This window comes from Papilio machaon, chromosome 7, assembly GCF_912999745.1.
Source record: "Papilio machaon chromosome 7, ilPapMach1.1, whole genome shotgun sequence".
In the NCBI taxonomy this organism is placed as follows: domain Eukaryota; kingdom Metazoa; phylum Arthropoda; class Insecta; order Lepidoptera; family Papilionidae; genus Papilio; species Papilio machaon.
The window spans coordinates 1,415,616-1,435,991 of record NC_059992.1 but is presented as its reverse complement, the minus strand read 5'-3'; the positions used below and the strand labels follow the sequence as shown (position 1 = coordinate 1,435,991).

The 20,376-nt window shown below is 34.2% G+C and overlaps 1 long non-coding RNA gene across 1 annotated transcript; it reads left to right on the top strand.

Annotated features, from left to right (window-relative positions):
* The first annotated feature begins 7,100 nt into the window (after positions 1 to 7,100).
* LOC123721154 lies at positions 7,101 to 20,084 on the top strand. The gene is made up of 3 exons (XR_006756159.1): positions 7,101 to 7,110; positions 9,912 to 9,916; positions 19,842 to 20,084. It is a non-coding gene; the product is annotated as an uncharacterized LOC123721154 (long non-coding RNA).
* Positions 20,085 to 20,376: the final 292 nt, after the last annotated feature.

The window sequence follows — 20,376 nt, the reverse complement described above, 5'->3', positions numbered from 1 at the left end:
AACAGATAAATGAGTTTCCACTTCCTTCTATTGCGGTAATTTAATAAAGATCGATGGGGTCAATTGAATTTTACCGATGCTGAGAAAGCGGGAGAAAACAGTCAATAGACAATTTATCTTGGCTTCTTGACTACGATACTTTTTACAACTGATTAAACTTAATAAACTAAATTAATACTTTGGTGTAAGATAAACAGCATCAAAATGTTTAGCATTGGCCTTTTTTATTGCAGGTACTGATAAGCCAATGTTTGCCGGCTTCAATCGCTCGAATCATTTTAATTTACTCGCCTAAGCGAGAGTTGAAGGAACCGCGATATTTCTCTCGCTCATAGAGGATAAGAGAGAATAACCCGAGTTACTCGCTTATGTAGGTCGACAAGGACCGGACAATGACTCTCGCTTATAGAGGTTTCTCGCGTATCCAGGTTCGACTGTATATCATTTAAATAGTCAGTCAGTGAGAACCTTATGTACTTTAGCTTCATTTCATAATAATTTCCTGATACTTGTGACATTCTCTCATCAACTTTCGCTCTATTCTATGTTTGAATAGGGTCTACTTTAGCTTGCTGAGGGCAGTGGCGCATCTCAATACACTAGGCTTAAGTCATCCTTTTGTTAACTCCTCGACTGCAAATAACCCCGCGTTGTAATTTAAAACATAGTGATATGCTAAGTTATTTTCGATTGAAATCTAGTATTTATGCTCAACCGATAGGAAGATAATATTCGCGGGTAATATTTCATTTCTATATGGTACTTATTAAATAAAACACGTTGTTTTTGCAAGAGTGGCGCGGGAGCAAGTGAAGTCTTTATTTTATAGACCACAGACAATATAAATTATAATTAGAACAGATAATATAAGAGTGATGATAATCTATTAATTTGCATACATAAAAAAAATCAACACCCCCACTTATCAAATTAATCAAGGTATACCAACTGTAATTACAAGAAATAATAAAACACTAGTTAAATCAAATAATTAACACATTACATCCTGTATACCTAATAACTTTAACAAATAATAATGTTTAGTACCTCCTAAACCTTTAGTAAATAAATCAGCAGGCATTTCAGCTGTTTTCAAGTATTTTAAATTAACCAATTTATTAACAACACATTCTATACAAAACCGATACCGAATATCAATGTGTTTAGTTCTCTTATTGAAACTGTTACTTGAAGCCAGCTTGAGTGCCCCCTGGTTATCATTAAACAATGTGATAGTATAAGACTCACCGACAATTTCTTTCAACAAATTATGCAAGTATAAAGCTTCCTTACATGCTAAAGCTATACTCATGTATTCTGCCTCTGTACTAGAGAGAGCAACAGTTTTTTGCTTTTTAGCCTCCCAACACACAACACTACCAGCTAGAGTGAAACAAAGACCTGTATAAGACTTTCTGTCTATGACATTATTCCCCCAATCAGCATCTACAAATCCCTCTAATTCTGAATTACCATTTTTAGTATATTTTAAACCAAAATTCTTAGTCTTTTTAAGATATTTTAAAATTCTTTTAGCATATGCCCAAGTTTCATTATTATAACAATTATTAAATTGACTAAGAAAACTTACTGAGTAGGCAATGTCAGGTCTAGTTAACACAGCTAAATACATTAGCCCACCAATCAGCTGTTGATATGGTATCTGTGAATCACAGTTCTTATTATCTAAATTAACAGTCAGTTTAGGTTCTACAGGTGTATCTACAGTTTTACAATTTGTCATATTAAATCTTTTTAGCAACTGGTCAATATAATTCTCTTGACTCAATGTAACACTACCATTAACTTTATTTATATTAACATTCATACCTAAACAATTTTTAACCTGCCCTAAATCTTTTATCTGAAATTTAGAAGTTAACATCCTTTTTAAACAATCAAATTCAACATTATCATTGGTAAACACAAAAAAATCATCCACATATAATGTTACAAATGTTTTCAAATTGCCATTATTTTTAATATATAAACAAGGCTCTAATTTACTGCGTTTATAGCCACTACTAATAAGACATTCATCAACTTTTCTATACCAGGCCCTTGAGGATTGCTTAAGACCATAAATTGCTCTATTCAACTTTAATACTTTGTTTTTATTATTTTCTGAAATAGGTAAACCTTCTGGTATTTCCATGTAAATTGTCTCCTCAAGATCCCCGTTAAGAAATGCAGTCTTTACATCTAGATGCATAACATCTAATCCAAGTTTAACAGATAATGCAAACATTAATCGCAATGTTGAATGACGTACCACTGGTGAAAAAATGTCTGAATAGTCCACATTTTGTTTTTGCATATAGCCTTTTGCTACTAAGCGAGCACGGTACCGAACATTACTATTATTGTCTAACTTTTTACGCAGCACCCACTTACACTTCACTATGGTTTCACCTTTACTTGGCATGTCTACTAGTGACCACGCATTATTTTCCTGAAAACAACTAAGTTCTTCTTTTACAGCCTCTGACCACTGTTCCTTTTCTCCTCCCTTTAGTGCCTCTTCTAGACATAAATCGCTAGCATCATCAAATATTTCCTGTGAAATACACATATTTGATATTCCATACCTTTCTGGCCTCTTTATGGTTCTTCTGGGTCTGACACGCTGCTCAGGGGAGCTACTAGAATCTTCATACTCACTCGGAACATAAGTATCATCTGAAGTGTCTAGTACTTCCACTAGTGTGTCTTCATCAGTAGGAACTTGACTTGTTATCTCTTCGCTATTAATATCCCCCACTGAAGATGAATTTTGGTCTTCTGAAACTGGTAAACTAACTTCAAAATTATTTTTCTCATCTTCCATAATGATAACATCTCTGCTAGTTGTTACACATTTTGTATTAGGGTTATATATCCTATATCCTTTACAATTATCTGGATATCCTACTAGAATGTGTTCCACTGACTTCCTATCCCATTTTTTTCTTTTCTCTTTAGGTATATGAACCATTACTTTACTTCCAAATATTCTTAAATGACTTATATCTGGCTTAACACCATGCCATAATTCATAAGGTGTTTTTCCTTGTAACACCGATAATCCTGTGCGATTGTGCAAATATACTGCTGTGTTTGTAGCTTCAGCCCAGAATATCTTGCTTAACTGTGCATCAAAAAGCATGCATCTAGCTTTCTCGACTAAGGTTCTGTTCATTCTCTCACATAGTCCGTTCTGCTCAGGTGTGTATGGACATGTAGTTTGATGAACTATTCCCATTTTCTTCAAGTAATCATTGAACTCAGCATTGCAAAATTCTCTTCCATTGTCACTTCTAATAATTTTAATCTTTTTATTTGTCTGGTTTTCAACTAACACTTTGTATTCTTTGAAGCTTCTCAAGGCATCATTCTTGCTTCTTAGAAAATAAATAGTTGTCATTCTACTAAAATCATCAACAAATAACAAAAAATACCTTGCTCCTCCTATCGATGTAGTCTCCATAGGGCCACAAACGTCAGTGTGCACTAAATCTAGCAAGTTACTGCTTCTCTGACCGCTGCCTTTAAATGGTAACCTACACTGTTTACCTTCACAACATGTTGTACAAGAAGCCTTGCTTATTTCTACTTTTTCATCAAATGACATTCCCAAGACAGCATTTTTCATTTTATTTAAGTATTCCTTGTTGACATGTCCTAATCTGCGATGCCATGTTATTCCTGACACAGCTGATGCAGTCAAATACTCCTGGGATACCAAGTTTACTTTGTATACCCCATTGACCAATATTGCTGTAGCGACTAACTGTTGCTTTTTATTGTAAACACAACAGCCAGTATCTGTGAAAGATACACTGTTTCCTTTTTTGATTAGTTGACTGACTGAAAGAAGGTTAGTAGTCAGAGATGGTATACAGCATACGTCTTCTATCACGATGTCGTACTCGCAATCATCAGTTGAAGTCGTTATTTTAACATTGCCAGAACATAATACTGTCATCTTCTCATTATTAGCTACGACAATTTCTTTATTTTGTTTATATCTGGCATTCATAACCCAACTTTCATTTGCTGTTAGGTGTACACTTGCCCCGGAGTCGATATACCAATCATTTTTGTTAAAATTTGCACTTAAAAATACTGTACTAAATGCGTTTGATTGCATCCTTTCTTTATTTTTCTTATTTGCTGAATTATTTTCGTTATTCGTGCACTGATTTTTATAATGGCCGACTTGTTTACACCGGTAGCATTTCACCGCCTTGGTATTTCTCTCTTGGCTATGACATTTCTGTTTTGACGCGCTAGTCGTTGACTTATTTCTGTGTTGCCACTTTTTATTACCGCTACCAGTAGCAAATGCGCCGTTAACATCATTTATTCCATTTCTGGCAACACTGGTTTCCGTTTCCATATCCATCAACTTTGTCCTAATGGCGTCTGTTGTGATAACTATGCCCGAATGTTCTATAGCCATTATCATCGGCCGAAATGTTTCTGTTAATCCTGCTAACAGCAAACAGCCGATCCATTCGTCAGTAATCTTGAATCCTGTTCCGTTTAATTTTTGGCCCGTTTCAATGATCTGTGTTATATATTCCTGCATGTTTACGCAATTTTCTAATCTAATAGATATAAGATGGCGTAGTAGGGATATTCGTCTTGTGAACCCCGCGTCATCAAATAATGCCTTAAGCGTATTCCATAGCTCCAATGATGTTTTAACATCTTTTACATGCACATATAACGTACTATCAATCGTCATTATTAATTTTGCTTTGGTTCTTGCGTCATCTGCGGCTTCTACAACCTTGTCACGGACAGGTTTAATACAATGCACCATGTCTTCAAGGATGAGAAAATTCTCCGCGGCAAATGTCCATTCGTTGTAGTTTTCCCTTCCTTTAAGCTTGGGAACATTTATCAGATAGTTCGTCGACATTTTTCTGACAATTCTTTTTATAAAACTGTCTAATATCGCGCTACTGACTATCACTGTTACACTACAAATTTTGCAAAATTAAATAACACTTTCACACTAAACTTTCTGGAACTCAAGTAATAACTGAGAACTGGGACCTGGGTTCTGGGCCCATAACCTATTAAATAAAACACGTTGTTTTTGCAAGAGTGGCGCGGGAGCAAGTGAAGTCTTTATTTTATAGACCACAGACAATATAAATTATAATTAGAACAGATAATATAAGAGTGATGATAATCTATTAATTTGCATACATAAAAAAAATCAACAGTACTAGCTGTCGCCCGCGTCTCCGTCCGCACGCAGTTAAAAAAAACTCAATAGGGGTATGAAAAATAGATGTTGGCCGATTCTCATAGATATCGGATAAGCACCAAAAATTTCATGAAAATCGGTCAAGCCGTTTCGGAGGAGTATGGCAACGAAAACTGTGACACGAGAATTTTATATTTCTATATGGTATTTATATAAGTCCGTTTCATTCTGGTTTAGCTGAGATGTGATAGGACAGGAAAAAATGGCATGTATTCCCTACTACCCATGTCAAGTTGAGGCGAAATAAAAAAGAACGATTTTGTTCCTACTCAAGCATAAAAATATGGAATTCATGAGCACTTGATCATTTCCAATTTTCTTGGCATACGAGGATAGTTAATAAAGAAAATGGAGCGGCGACCGTCGACTCTTTTATTATGGCGTTTCCATGAGTTTCACGGTGCGATTGATATTAAAGTGGGTGCCAAAAACTCGAACCTTCCACGTAGGACAAGGAGGCAATTTGAAATTACGTCCGCTCCGGTAGCGCCCACCCTTCCGACTGTCCTGACTTTTGACATGAGGCATTTACTTGTCATTTTCCTCCTGCCGGCATTTCTTCTTATTTTTATTTTATTTTATCCGTCTGTTGCTGTTGTCTTAATGTTGGATTCAAGTTTTCCTTGTACTACGTTAAGTGATTGTAACGTTTGCTTTAATATTTTCTGCAATAACAGAAACGGTGTTCAAAGTAATGAAATTTCATTACTTCATTCTATAAGTATTTATATTTACGAGTACAACATTGGGAACGACGATGACGTTTTATTTCAAAATCAATATTTACTTATTTGTTTCAGTGGGCCTAGCATGAATATTGTGACAATAGCCATCGTATCGTCATCGATAAAATTTGTGGAGTACCGCTATCGGGCGTAAAGTAAACCAAAAATCTCATACTAATTTTTACATAATTGACGATCACGATACGAAGGCGATTGTCACAAATATTTGTGCTAGGCGTACGGTTAGCATCCTGGAAAGATGGCAACATGGCGTGGTCCCGTGTTGCCAATTGTTTGAAGGTAGAGGGTCACGGTGCGTTCCATTGGATACCCTCGCTGTTGCACTTGAGGATGGTCACCGAGGGGGTTTTAGTGAGTAGGAATCTCACATAACTCTGTCTTAGCCCTGAAAAGGCAGGGTATTTTTTTGAAGATTTCCCCCTTGATAAAAAAGGCCTACAGGTTAGTATCGTACTAGTGAACCGATCATGTTTTCAGACACAGACACAGAATGAAAGATAATGTATCAAATTTCCTTAAAACAATATCAATAAAAGATTTGTAATATTGGTTTGTCGTATTCAATAATATTTTCTAATGCATCAGGATTAGAATGTGTTCAAAGCGATCCGTCTTTATTTCCACTTCCAGTTTGACAGGATGTTAATTGATTGATGATAAAGCAAATTCCCAATGCTTCAATACTAAAATCTTTTATAAAAATTACAAACAAAATTTCATAATGTACGAGTATTTTGAATTTAATTTTCGACTGCATATTCTGAAAACAGAATAATTCTTATGGTGTGTTGAAAAGAAATAAAATATTAAGTTACATTCAGTGTTATGCAAATAGTTAATTTGAGAAACAACGTCTATCTTTTTTATTTCTTTTCTTTAGTTAAATATTTAACCGTAGGTTTCTAAGACCAAAATCCCCGTTTTAAACATATTGTTATGTCTGTTTTAAATTAATATTTCGGTCTCAGAAACCAACGGTAAGTGTTTCATTTTCGTTTTTCTTTAATATTTCTTTTCTTTTATAGTTGCCAGATTATAATCTCGGTTTATTTTTACGATTGATGATTACTGACAGTGCTGGTTTTAAAATTTCAGCGGGTTTTAGTCCGCTTTAAGGCGCTCATTCCAAACCCTTTTAAATAGCAACTTAGCATAAAAGTTTGGAAATGATAACCTCGCCTTAGGGCATAAAACGTTATCCCATCTTTTAATCGTAACAGGAAAGATATTGTTGGAAATATTATAAAGGATGAGTCTATCTTTTTCATATAGCCATAATCGTTACGTAACTTTTGACCAATGGCTTCAATTATCCTCAATACCAGTGGAATCTAACTACTATTCTGGAAGCAATTACGGTAATATTATATTTTTTTAATTAAAAAAAAAAGTTGAACGAAAATAGAGTTTCAAACTACTGTTTTATCTATAGCTAGGATTTTATATGTTTAATGAATAATTGTATTTGGTGCAATGCTTTTTCTCTATCAGTGCTTATAGAATGAGTATTAAAAATTAATTCGTATTTTAAAAATAAATTGTATGAGCAATTTTTGCTACGAGCAAAGATAAAAGTTGTATTAAAAATACCTCTTTTGTTTTACGACTACATTCATTATCTGTCCTTTTGAAAATATCTCGCCGCCTATAAAAGAGGATGTTTTAAAAGCGTTTGCGTACACCGCCGGGATGAAAAGGGACGGGACAAAATCCCGAATGTTTTTCGCAATTTCCCGCTAATCCAGCAATCCCTAAAATGGGAGAGTCAATTAACTGGGTGCGGGGACTAGGGATATGATGGGAACGGACAGGAGACAAGCAGCCGGTCTTACGTCACACGAGTTCATCCCTGTCAGTGTCTAAAGGTGCTCTGTTGAAAAATATAATCCCCACTTAATCAGAATTTTTGAAGCTTCGTTATTTAAATGTGTTTTTAGACGTGTAGGATTTATGTCTTTCGGAAATTTAACGATTTTATTCATACTTTTTAATGGATTTAACACTCAGATGTTCAGAAATTGATAAATTATCAACCAACTTACATTTAATCTATTCCTATGTAGTAGGATGTAATTATTTCAGTATTCTCAGCGAAAAGCTATTATTCGCTATACGATCAGTTGCCTAATTTAAAACGAATACTTAACCCTTTCATGTGACAAGTATCAACCTTTAAAAGTATCTATAATAACAACTTATCAATTGAAACAAAAATAAAGATTTGATTTTCTAATCCACCTAAAGACATTTGAGAATGCATATTGCATTTTCTAGTGCTCACCCTTTTGCAAAGTTATACCTACCGAAACTGAACTTTATCACAAGGCGTTAGAGCATATTTTATTTTGTAACTTTTCATTTAGTAACCATGCATTCTAGTACAAAATGATTTAGCTTTTATCACTCAAGACTTAAAGTCTATAATACAATTAAGGTTAAATAAATTAGAGTAATAAAATCACAATTGTTTGATGTGACGTGGCGGTGCATCGGCAGAGGTCACGTCCCAAAGGACTGGGGTTCGAATTAAACGGGTCACTGGGCAGGTAAATATTATAAGACAAATAAATTTAAGTGAGTTTAATGCACCATTGATATTTGTGTATTCGAGGGGTGCAGAAATGGGGTCCCAGACATTTTTGTTACTTACAATTTCTTTAAGTTGTGTATAAGAAAGGGGCGATTAGATGTATTTATTATTCAACTATGAATCAAATTAGAATCGTAATATTTTCTCGTTGTAAGCAAGATAGAAATCTCTAGAAGTTAACGGTTGCCGTTTGCTCGTTTGCCTCTTGAAATAAAAAAAAAAAAACGTAATATGCATAAATATTATCATGTTCTTTTTTTAAATTGTGGATATTTTATATGTTTGTTGGACGAGAACTTTTTTCTTTTTCGGCTACTGAAATAATCTGTTTTTCAGCTAAGAAGTAATAATATTTATAACCTACATTTTTATAATCGCAGCATAACATTTTATCCGCAATATACGAGTAGAAGCAGAATAAAATAACGTAAAGATGCTGCCATTATAAATCAGTAGTCTCATTAGTCCGATAACTTCTCTTCTACTCTGTACATTCGAAATGAAAATACACAATATTAAAACAAACATAAAGGCCTTTTGCGACACAGTGAATAGATTTTAGAAATACTTGAGCGCTTTCCAATTAGACACGCGCTGCTTTACAGCGCCGCATTCGCTTTGTGACGTCATTTACCTGCCAACAAAACACAATAATTTGCTATTCAATAATGTCGATAGAATCCAACTGTGTTAAAGCTATTCAAATTATTTAAGGAAATATGCAAATAGTTTGTAGTTATTACTAACGAAGTTAGCGCAATTCAATATACCGATATTCTAATATTTAAGCCGATAAATACTTTCCGTATTAGAGAAGTAATAATTTGAAAAAACGCCATTAATATAGGAAAATTTTATACTTTTTGATGAACAAAGATGAAAGCTGTAATGAACTTACAGTCCTTATTATTTTATTCTATTTCACTTAGTTCAAAGCTTTGATGAAATTTCAGTAACCTTTTAAAACAATTAGAATTATAAAGCGTCAGGTAAAGGTATTGCAAATGAGTTTCCCAGACGTCAGGTCAACTTGTTCTCTTTAATTAAGAAAGATAATTGTTTGTTGCAAAATCTCGCGGTTCTAATAACTTCGCCCTACTGGCAGCCAAGAAATGTAATTTTGTTTTCTTTTACGCTTTTATGCCTAGTTTATGAAAAATAAATTTAATTTAATCTCTAGTTAAACTTTTTCAAACAGGCGACTAATATCTGTTTGTTTTTAAATATCGTACATAGTGTCTGGAAAAACCTGCAATGAAATTTTTAATTGTCTATATTTTACCATTTTTAATATAAATTATGTAAATTATGTGAGTGTTGGTGCCGCAGTTCTAAAGCGATTGACCAAACCGAACTGAAATCCACAGGTTCGCATTTCGTGTTTAGATTTATCCAATGTTCTTATGGTGAAGGAGAACATCGTAATTCAACCAGCACATATCTGAAAGCGAAGAAAATCTTATGTAAATACAACCAAGTCGCACTGGTGTGGTTGACTGTGGTCTCCCCTAACTTGGGTACGCTCTCATTCTCCCGCTGGAGACATATATTAGCTGACGACGGCTAATTTTACATCTATACTAAATTAATAGGTTATATTGAATAAGCTAGCGCTTGACCACGATCCCACCCGATGAAGTGATGATGTGGTCTAAAGATGTTATGCGCTATCTTTGTAAATGCCTATTCACTCTACTCTTGAATTACTCGAGGCCCCATGCGTACTTCGTCGTTTTTAACGTTACAGAAATAAATGTGTTCTTACAATTCTTCAAAATATATCTTCATATTTAACATTCAATATAAATTGTAAAACGTCGTCAGAATATGACCGAACATGTTTGATACGTGCTCAAAATGTCAATCCTTAAACTGATATTTTATTCTAAATTGTCGATGTAACGTTATTAATGTGAAGGTACGATATTTTCGAAGTCAGTTCATTAGAGAAAATCTATTATATATATATATATATTTTGCTGTTCAAAATGACTTTAAAATGAATAGAACAAACAACTATTCATAGACGAATCGAATCAAAGATTTTTTTCTCTCGCGATAAACTAAAAAACTACTAAGTGTATCTATATACAAGTTTAACCCAAAGCGGAGTTACTAAGGAGGATGTCTATACAATTTAATACATTTTTGAAATATACCAGTAACTTTGGTAGATTTAGATATATTTTATACTAGATGTTGCCCGCGACTTCGACCGCGCGGAATTAAAAAATACTTAATTAGTATCTCTCCCAGAATATGTCCTACATCTTTGCCAACTTTCGGCGATATCCATGCAGCCATTCTTGAAATACCTTCAAACAAATATTGATCCATCCATCCAAACATTCGGATTTATAATATTTGTAAGATGTAGTAAATATATGCAAGTAGTTAATTAGGTGGTGTGTGTGAGGTTGGTAGAGTAGAGCAAGACCAACATCTCAGAGAGATTTACTCCGACCGGCCGCCGCGGCACCCACTGGAACACATCCAAATGTTAGCCGCGAGATTACACAAAATGTTTGCTAAAGCAGAGCACGTAATTAGTTTTAAATGCGCTTTACAGCTTTATATATTTAATTAAATAATATACATATAAATATCTTATGTTACATTTTTATATTATTAATTATAATTAAATTGCTTAATTTTTAATCTACATTGTAACTTCTAGGAAAACATGGTTTTCTTATATAAAATACACTTATACATATACATATATCTAAAAATAGCCGACTTCAAAAAAAAACAATCTCAAACAAAATGCACTCAAAAGTAACCTAAAAAAACGAATTTCAAACAAAATGCACTCAAAAGTAACATAAAAAAACAATTTCAAACAAAATGCACTAAAAAGAAACAAAATAATGTCATGAAAACTCTCTAAACTCTAGTAGTTAGTAGTAGGGGCTCAGTTTTCCGCAACTCCACGACAAGCGCGTATTTTGCGTGTCTCTAAACTCTAAAGAAAGTTCTCTTCTTTCTTGTAACATGTCTATATTGTATAATTATTGTTATTTCGCAGTCGGTGTCGGCCGAAGTAAATAGATGAAATTTTATATTTGAGATGTATTAGACATACTTACGTTTATGTCCCTACTTAGGCCGAAGCCTATTCAAAATCTACTAGTCTTCTAGTTATTTAAAAAAAAAAACAAAAAAATGGGACCCACCTGCAAGCACTTCCTTTCGATTAAAATATTTTTCATCAAAATCGGGCCACCAGGGGCGGAGTTTCGCGGTAACACACATAAAAAAAAAAAAAATACAGTCGAATTGATAACCTCCTTCTTTTTGAAGTCGGCTAAAAATCATCTTCTAATATCATCACCATATAAATATTGATGGATTTTATTAACTTTAAAAAATAAAAAAACAGAATTATTTACGTTCATCTGAATTAGTCCAGTAATTAACAAAACGTATAAAATCTTAATATGCAACCAAAAGTTTCATTTCATCTGAATTATTATGGTCAAATAATATAAATTTATAGAAAATTGCTGAAACTGGAATCGTTTCAGCAAATTTAAATTTTTCAGCGAGACGAGACGAGCCTACCGGGTAGGCGGGAGGCAGCGTGAAGGGTACAAAATGCACTAGAACTAGATATAGCGTGTATCAGAACTTCAGCACGGTTAGTAGCCCGTCCGATGCGGTGGGCGACGGACGTGTGCCCCGCGTATGTTCCGACGTCATATACAGTGCACGTGTACTGTGAAGTGTTAAATAATATATTTTTAAAGTGAACTTATCCATAATTCAATAAGGTTCGTGATATTTTCACTAAAGTCGATCAATTTTTTAGATTTAAAATTAATTTAATTTTACAAAATTGTCTCGATTTCTTGGTAATGATAGTTAATAGAGAAGTTTATCATAGTATGGTTACATTTTAATATTAATTTAGTTTTATAAATTTTAACATTAAATTACAAAATTTTGTGAAAGAAAAATATCAAATTGTCGGGAGAAAATTACAGGCATTTTAATTCATAAATTGTATGCAATATTACAACCTGGTCGTAATTGCGTTTACATAATGATTTTTAAAATAAAAAATTAAATATGCGAAAATATCTATTTAAACAAATTTACGCCAAAAAATAAAAAAATAAAATAGACAAGTGAACTTAAAATCTCGACCTCTACCTTACCCAGAATTCGAGTGTGACTACAAAAACATAATGTTTACTGATTACAATTTTTTATACAAGTATGTTAGCAGTGGAAACACAAGGTGAGAAAACACATAAATACAAGACCATCGTTTTTAATAGTTCAGCTAAAAATACTAACCTCTGAGAATAGCTCTCTCAGACAAGTATAATGAACATCTTATCTTAAAAATAATGCTATTTAATTCTTTATCAGAATTTAAAACAAATCATAAATTATTAAGGAAATCGTTTTGACGAAAATCGAGAAAGATATGGTTCAGTTGTTGGGGCGTTGAAATAATAAATGAAGAAATGGTGACGATGCAACATTTTCGATTTAAAAGTCAACGATAAATGTTGAGAAGGAAATTCTTAAATTAACTTAATAATGTCAGTCATACTAAAGAAGTTATTAAAATTATAAATGTGGAAATAGTGAAAATGGTGACTAGTTTTTTTAGACATTTATACACAGTTCACTTATTTCTTAGTATACATAAAGATATTTAACAGTGGTAGACGCCAGCAACAACATCTGTTGCACAAATTGGTCGGCTTGCCCGGTGAAATACCACCACCACACAGAAGACAGACGTGAAGTGGAAGTCATTCCGCTTTTCGTCTGATGAGTGTGGTGCCGGAGGCCTAATTTTAGTCCTCTTTTCCTTCCCACCCCTTTTCTTATAAGGAAAGGAGAGGTGGATTCGTTGGAGGAGGAAATGCATAGGAAGGTTAAATATTCTCTTTTTGTGCGTCTCCTCCTTCGTCGATTGGGGGATTTGCATATGCAATTGCGAATGCCTATGGGCAGCGGTCGCTTCGCCATTTCGGCGAATTCTTGTGGCCGCTTGCTCATTTGCCACCTCGTAATATAAAAAAATATATGTTTATGTATATAAATATGTTTACTTTACGTAATGTTCATAACATGTTCATACAAGATCAAGACGAGTTAACATTCAGCATTACATCTGTCCTTGCGTTTAAACAAACTGTCAGGTTCAAGTTAGACAAACACTGTCTTTTGTGTTTATTCCTTTGTATTAATGTTTCTTTACTGTCGGTTTCCATTACCCAAACATCTACACAAAACAAATTGTTATCTCAGGACTTCAAAGAAAATAAGAAAGCTGAGAATACGACATAAGTTTTTCGTTTAAAACGTAATATTGTAATTACACAATCTCTCGCCACAGATGTAGTCACAAATATAGAACAACAAGAGTAGAAGTAAATATTTTTAATGAGATATTAAATTATCTCAGATTCTTAAGGTTGTTTGAGGTAAGTTTCGTAGCTAAGAAGCATAGAGTAACTAGCATACAAGTCACTTTACTCTTTATAAACGTTGGATTCTAAAGAGAAAATGCATAAATAAATTCTCGGGAAAATGTGAATGAATATTATAGACATACTTTAATCATCACTCTATTTCTCTATGATCATTTCCTAGCTTAGTAATCTGTAAAGTAAATAGTTTGCAAATCAATTTAAACGGTAGTATAGTATATATTTATGTATGGTAAAAGGTTACTAGTTACTTAATCAAATATTATATAGTGAAGTTAAAATTGGTAGAATATTATTAATCGCTTTATTCATCGTGGGATCAAAATCTCTACATAAAATATATCGTTATCCCTGTCATTGTGTTTGATAAAAAAGAGTGAACAATATGTTATGTTATACGAATATTTTGGTCTCAGAAACCTAAGGTTAGTCTTTCAAAAACATTTGAAATTAATCAAACCAATCTGTATAGCCAAATTCAAATAAAATTACAGATTGTTAAAGTAAAAACTTGCTTCTAGAATTAACTTGTATAGCATTTCATAGTGATTTTTAAGTTTTTCAACTGTAGGCTTGTTGCAGACTAAGATGTTTAGTGAAACATCCTTTGTGAACGGTAGCATATCGCATAAAGAGCCTCGTCCCAAAACAGACAAAGAGACCAGACACAAAAGAGTTAATCCGAAAAACTACAAGTTTATTTTCTTCCGAGTTGAGACTTTTCTAAAAAATAACGCATTTTTCGACACTGCTTAAGTGTATAAAACTTCTATCATTAAATTTTTCATGCAAAAGCGAAAGTTGATAATGCTTTTGAAATGTATCTTTATCAAGTAAATTTTTATCTTTTTGAAATTAAAAAAATATTTTCATTTTCTTAAAAAAATTAATAGACGAAGGTTTTAATTGATTAAGGTATTTTTTCAAAATATATCAACGTCTGCTAGTTATTGCAAATTTCTTATGCGTGTAATCTCTTCTCATTCTCAGTTAAATGTCAGTTAATTTCTAATCGTGGGTTTCTAAGATCAAAATCTCGATTTTAATTATGTCTCAAATTTCAAACTTCGTTTAAGGTGGGTATAGACTAGAGCATTTACTTGTAACAAAACAACGAGCCGCTCTATGATATGTTATTGTGTATCACCCTTTCACAAACCAGACGTGCTTTGGAAACTATGCTTTTCATCATCATCAACCTGCCCTTATCCCTATGGATATGGATGGATATCCCTATGGAGGAGTAGTACATACTGTGCCGACCCTCGGCACAGTATGTACTACTCCTCCATACATCTCTATCAGCCGTCATATCTGAATTTACCCCCTTCTTACGCATATCCTCTTTCACACAATCCATCCATACTTTTTTTTGGTCTTCCTCTACCTTTATATTGGAAACTATGCTTTTACCTGTATCATATTATTCGTTAAAACTTTACATTACATAGAAATGTTTGAGAAAATGCTCTAGTGTATATTCACCTTTAGACTTCTAAATACAAGATTTACATCAAACACATTTTTTTTTCTTTTCTTATTTCCTTAATTTCAATATCTTAAAATTACACGTTTTCAAAAGCAACAATAATTACAGTAATTGCAAAAGTTGTAGAGCTCAGAATCTCCAATAAGGCGTGCATTCATTGATAGGTAATGCAAAACCGAGGGAAATCGACGGATTTTCCGCATACCCGCAGCTGCTGCGCTGCTAAATAACCATTTCCACTTTACACTTCCGATCATTTGTTTATTCAAATCGTTAATGAAAGGATTAATCTTACTTAAAATATTATAAATGCGATTGTTTAGATGGACGTTTGAAGGTGGCTCCGAAACGGCTCAATGGTTCTTATTACGTTTTTTTAATACCAAGCGGATGGAGTCACATCAGAAAGTTAGTAAATTTATATTTTCAAATGATTATGATGATTTCATAGCTTTGAACATTACAGAAGAATGGAAACAATTCAGACTGGTTAAACAATTTGAATTGATTTTATCGTTTGGCGTTTGTTTTGCAAACTGTTCGTAAAAAGTTATCATTAATTTAAGCTCTAAATCTTAATAATTATTAAAATATATTTATTTCCTTTTAATCCCTCAGTCTATGTCTAAGCAGAGAAAACAAGGCAGAAACGAATTCGTGCCATGGACTTTTCCCGATATAATTATTAATAACTTAATACAGCGAATAAATTTTCCAGTTTCCAACTTTCCCCACCGATTCTTACTACATTTGTCGTTTCTATTTCTGTTTTGGGCCTATAAAGTAACAGTGGCGCCCTCTTAGGCGCCATAGACGTACGCACGATTAGAGCGAACGTATGCACGCCTGACAGCGGTGGGTTTTATGATTATTACACTTTATAAAACAACAGTTTCGCTCCACGGTTTTATATGGATTATAAATTTCATTAGCGTATGTTGTCGGGCTATCGAGTTTATTGCACACGCGACTTATGGCCTCCTGGTGCGACCGATGCTGTTTATTGTGCGCGTTTGTGTCGGGGGACGTCGGTATTGTGTTAATATCTAGAAAAATGTCCTGTACAAATACAGGTTCGTGCGTTGCTTTAACACTTCGTAAAAAGAAGTCGTGAAAAAGTTTTAAGCAATGAAATCCTTCCTTTTTCTTCTTCTTTTCAGCCACGTAACGCCCACTGCTGAGCATAGGCCTTCCCCAAAATCTTTCTTATCAACCCATATTGACTGTAAGGGAAATTTTAATAAGTTAATTAATCTAGAATTTAACAACAAAGAGGTATAGAGATTTTCATGCGGGCGTATGCGGAAATAATTTTAGAGGGTATTGTGAGGCAGCGCTGTGTGGGTTTATGCGTCAAACAATCTCATTATTAAAGGATGCTTTGCTTCTTTGAGGTGCTCGTAACCTATATATTACACATAAGTAGTTATGTAAAAACCTCGAATCGGTTTTTATTAATATGAATTTAAATTAAAAATTGAATTATGTCGTGTCTCATTTAATTTATTTACAATTTCTAATCTAAGATCGGCTTCGAGATATTAAAAGTATTTCAAAATTATATTTACATTTCGCAAATATTTAATGAAGGATCTAAGAAACGAAAACACAATACAAATTAATTTGAAATTGAATCTTCGACTATTTACCAATATACAGTCTTATAAATTGGAATTTAATAGGGTCGTTATTATCTTAAAAGACCGACAGATTTTAAACGGAAAACGGTTTCCGTAGCCCGAAGCGTGTTCGGATGTTGTAGACAATTAGCTAAATAAGGTATTAGACAGATAAATCTGTAGTGACCCATTCGTTAGGCCGGGTCGGAGGACGCCGGGGTGCTGGGTCGCCGGGACGCCGGGGCACCGGGGTGAATCCTAATGAAGCCTGCTTATCATTACAAATGACGACCAACTTTGTCTCCGCGGCCCGCGAGACTTTAATTAATTTATGAATTAAGTGAGGAATGGGGAGAAGCTGTCAAAATATCAAAACCTGGAGTAGGTTCTTTTGGGTTCCATTTTGAACTTATTACGAGTGTTAATCGATTGCAACGAATGGACATTTTAATCCGATGATTTCTATCGTAAAAATTTTATATCGCAAGCTACTTAGTATGGACGTCTATTTGCATGTATAGGTTTCTTATTAAAGTATGAATTTTAAATGGGATTTTGGAAAATCGGGTACTAAAATTATTTTATTGAAGAGATTTTTTAAATCAATATTTTGTGTGTCTCCTAGGTCTCTGTGGTCTTGTCTCGGTGCGTTGCATTGGAACCCGAGAACCTCGCATTCGCACTTGAGAATGACCGCCGAGGGGGTTTAAGTGGGTAGAAATCTCACATAACGAAAAGGCAGGGTATATTTTTGAAGATTTCTCACGATACAAAAAATCTCTATGGCCTTTGCTCTTTAAAGCTGCCTTTAATATTAAAATTAAAACCTTAAACATAAAGTAGAAAGAAGACTACATTGCGATGGAACTATTTAACGTGTAACTTTTAGGTGTCTTTTCAATTTGTTTATTGTAACTGTGTGTTATTTCAACGTAATTAGATCTTTAGAGGCTATTTATATTGTACTCTCAATGGCTCGTTCTCCTTTAAAAACTAAGTCTTAAAGTGGTCGCTTTTGGATAGGCGCCAAACCAATACCCTCTCGGCTAAATCCTGCCTCCTATTGAAAGAAAATGAATTTTAAGTAAATTACTTAGTATTTAAGCTACGGTAAAACGGTTTAAGAAAATTAGCTTCGTTTATCTAAATTAAGTGATGGAGAAATAAAGAATAAAGTACAATTGTAGTCTCAGTCTACGTTAAAGGTTATTTACACTTTAAATTATGTCAAAATTAAAAACAAAATAACATTAATACCAGTCATGATCGTGATCTGACCAAAAAAATTCAGGAGCATTTATCTTAACTTCAGTCCTATTCGTAATATACAAGCAAGTTTCATTTCAACCACAGAAACTTAGGACATTAGTGTATTTCAATTTGCGGAAATTTCATAGGAATAGGTGTATTTTCCATATAGATAATTCAGTAGGTAGACGAGACGTGTTCCCACTTTAATTATTACACAGAGTTACAGAGAGTGACGCCGGCAATAAAAGCGCAAGGCAAAGTGAGGCCATAAATTTTTAACGTCTTCACAAAACAGTGTTCATTCACCCCCGCCTCCCCTTTCTGCATTACGACCGTCCCCGGAGGCGCACCGGCTTGACATGGTAAAGGAATTTTTAAAGTAATTAAAATTAATTGCATTAGTGTGTTAAACAACGTGTTTTGTTTTTATATTCATTAACGAGTTCTTACTCGTTAGAAATTAAAATGAACGTAACTCTCGTTCTTAGGTTTTTATGCTGGAAGTAAATTAGCAAGTATGAGGAAGTAACTGTCGCGTTCAGTCGCCAAATCTCAAAGGGTGACCCTTAACAACTCTTAACGTCTACGGCGCTTAAATTTCGTAACTGTTGGTTTCTGAGACCAAAATATCGTCATCCCAGTCATTAACTTTGTCAAAAAAGAGATAATAATATGCTTAAAAAAGAGAATTTTGGAAACCTTCATCGTTGGTTACGGCAGTTAGTGATTATTAATTAAGTTAAAGTAAGGTATCTATAGATTGTGCTCCATGTGGCAATTACCAAGTCTAAACTATAGATAGCATAATTCACAAATTCTCTGTGAAGTAAAGAAAAATCAGAATATTATTTCTCAACTAAAGAAGAAGTCAATTTAAAACGGATCCGTTAATATAATAAAATCAAAACACTCGTTGATATCTCCAACGAAAATATTTTATTTATTTCATCCATTCCGTTTCATAGTTATTATGAGACTGTTTTGTAAATAAAAATGTTCTCTTCAGCGTTGCCATCAGCTGCGACGGTTCTCATGCGACGTTGTTCTTCACAAAAAAAAGTGTTGCAACCATTTCCCCGGGCGTTAAGAGTTTTTGATAGCATCTTTGCGTCACACTTTCTATCTCTATATTATTAATGTACTGTAAAAAATTATAAACTAACTAAAAAACGTCAGACATTTACGTTGGTTTCCTGTTTTCTTTTGTATATTGTTATTTTTTGTACATAAAAGATTGAATATCGATCGTATAATTATCGGAATCCTAAGTTTTATTGAGTTTTTGTTTCGTTTCGACGTTTCTTACTACTGATTACTTGAACCTTTTCGACATTTGATATTAAATATAATATGTTTTATTATGTAAGGGTGTTCGGTACAGTTGCACTGTAGTTCGCTAGTTTTGAATTTGGCGGTTTTAATTGTTAGAGAAGGTAGGTCGACTCATTTTTATTCTCCCGCACAAGCGGGTAGTTGGAAATCCCTCTCCGCTACGGACGGGCGCGGGGCCTGCGGGGGGCTTGTGGGGGAAGGAGTGAGTCGACAGAGCGCATCGAGTCAGCATAAAAAGTGGTCGGCAGTTGGATAGCTCATCGGACGTGTCTATTATTTAGCGTACAGGGTCGCTAAGTTTACGGTTCCGCGTTCGGTTCGGTAAAGGACGCGTCTATAGGGCGCTTACGGGAAGCGGTGCATCGGGTGCATCAGGAGTGCAGCATTGCTGGCGCCCTTAGACTGTATGACAGTGACTTACTTGACTCGACTGACACCGACAGAGTGACCAGGCACCTGCAGGCGGTGAACGGGGCATCGAGTAGGTGAGTGCCACTTCATATATTTTCAATATTTACGCCAGGCCTTGTGATACGTAGTCTAAGGCAGGTTGTGCCGCGGGACCCGAACCCGTCGTGTACGGCACAATTCGATGGTAGCAGAGCGTGGTTAGGTTAACACGTAGGTTATAACCGC